This window comes from Ovis aries, chromosome X, assembly GCF_016772045.2.
Source record: "Ovis aries strain OAR_USU_Benz2616 breed Rambouillet chromosome X, ARS-UI_Ramb_v3.0, whole genome shotgun sequence".
NCBI classification, from domain to species: Eukaryota; Metazoa; Chordata; class Mammalia; order Artiodactyla; family Bovidae; genus Ovis; species Ovis aries.
The window spans coordinates 55,275,320-55,277,558 of NC_056080.1; the positions used below are offsets into that span (position 1 = coordinate 55,275,320).

Genomic DNA, 2,239 nt, shown 5'->3' on the forward strand with positions numbered 1-2,239 from the left:
TTTCTTCCAAGGAGTAAGTGTCTTTTAATTTCATGGCTGCAGTCACCATCTGCAGTGATTTTGGAGCCCAGAAAAATAAAATCTGACACTGTTTCCCCATCTATTTCCCATGAAGTGATGGAACCAGATGCCACGATCTTCGTTTTCCGAATGTTGAGCTTTAAGCCAACTTTTTCACTCTCCACTTTCACCTTCATCAAGAGGCTTTTAGTTCCTCTTCACTTTCTGCCATAAGGGTGGTGTCATCTGCATATCTGAGGTTATTGGCGTTTCTCCTGGCAATCTTGATTCCAGCTTGTCCTTCTTCCAGCCCAACGTTTCTCATGATGTACTCTGCATATAAGTTAAATAAGCAGGGTGACAATATACAGCCTTGACGTACTCCTTTTCCTATTTGGAACCAGTCTGTTGTTCCATTACCAGCATCCAAAATCCCCTCTTTTGTGCTTCCTTTAAAATACTACCCCTTCCCTTCTTCCTGTAGGTGACCACTATACCGACTCTCAACATCACAGCTTGTCTCTGCCATTTAAAAAACTTTATGTATAAATAAAATCATACTGTATAATTTTCTTATGCCTAATTTCCTTAGCTCAACATTATATTTGTGAGAGTCAATCATGTTGCACATTGTTTTATTCTCACTGCTGTATAATATTCCATTGTATATCAGCTATTTTCTGGTTGATAAACATTGGGATTGTTTTCAGTGTGGCTTATTAAGAATATTGCTGCTATAGCTTCCCACACAGCATCGCCCTTGGCTACCGAGACCACGCCCACTTTCGGCTCTTGTGCCTCAGCATGGCTGCTTTGGGTGTCCTGAGGCTGCACTGCAGCCCTGAGGCTCACATGGGCAGCCAGTGGCAACTCCAGCAGGGCCTTGCTGCCAGCCCCTCTGGCTACCAGCCCCTTACGGAGCTCCCAGACTGATCTTAGGTGGATGCCCGCCCTTCTCCTCCAGTGAAAGGCCAGCTTCAAAGGGAAAAGTTTGAGAGATGAGCTGTACTGCTGTCACAAGGAAATGGATGCTGGATTACAGGCGTGGAAGCTCAGGCAGCAGGAGAAGTTGCAGAAAGAAGACAGGAAACAGCAGAATGCTCTTAAACCCAAAGCATCTCTACTTCAGAACACACAACCAAGTCAATAAAAAAGTGACTCCTGTCCCCCTTCAAAAAAAAAACAAGAGTGCTGCTACAAGTACTCCACTCCTGTACATGTCTTTTGGTGGCCATAAGCATTCATTTAGACTTGCTATATACTTAATGATGATATTTCTGACATGTATATGTTCATCTTTAATAGATACTGTAAAATTATTTACCAGAGAGGTTGTACCAATTTAAACCTCTACCAGTGATGTATGAGAGTTCCTGTTGCTCTATAGTTGGATAATACTTTAAGAGATTAATATTTTCACATATATTTTTCTCTCCATATATTCCTCCTTTTATTTTCTTCACTTAAGCAGGTAGCTGGTCCTGGCCCTCTTGGCCACCAGCAGGCTTGTAGAAGGGCAGAAAATTGACATTTCCCACAATACTTCGTGACTTTTGTTCACAGAGCTTTGAGCCCCAGAGGGAGGGAAAAAAATTGCCAGTAAAGAACAAACATCTTAGAAGAAATAGAAAGGAGAGAGGCTTTTCTCAGATCAAAGAAAGAGATTTCTCCAGTGTAAGGGAAGAAGAGAAAGAGCTCTGTGAATTCCAAAGCGGCAGAGCCTGGCCTGGCTTCTAGGCAGCGTATGGGGAAGGCCCTAGTGAGAAGTCATGAGGTAGAGAATCTGGGAAGTTGGAACCAGAAGCAAAAATTTTTCACAAAAGCATCAGAGTGCTGCTGGACCTGAAGGGCCCTGGTGCTGATGATTTAGTTGCTAAGTCGTGTTCAACTCTTGTCACCTCCTGGACTGTAGCCTGCCAGGCTCCTCTGTGTATGGGATTCTCCAGGCAAGAATACTGGAGTGGGTTGCCATTTCCTTCTCCAGGGGATCTTTCCCACCAGAACAGGGGTCAATGGATATCTCAGCATTTACCAGTGTAAGCAAATGGCTTGATGACTGGAGGGCCATACTGCTATGTGCTTGTGTGTATAAAATTCCAGAACTGATGTACGACTATGAGTCAGGGGTCCCAAAAATAACAGGTTGAGTTTCCCTCTGTACATATGGGATTGGGAGTTCAAAATGGAATTAACTCTGATGTATAAGGAAATGTGATATTTCTTATCCCTCAGAGTTGTG

General features: G+C 43.4%; 1 pseudogene; it reads left to right on the forward strand.

The window, feature by feature from the left end:
* Positions 1–796: 796 nt before the first annotated feature.
* LOC101102784 (large ribosomal subunit protein mL52-like) lies at positions 797–1,150 on the forward strand (annotated as a pseudogene).
* The last annotated feature ends 1,089 nt before the right edge of the window (positions 1,151–2,239 follow it).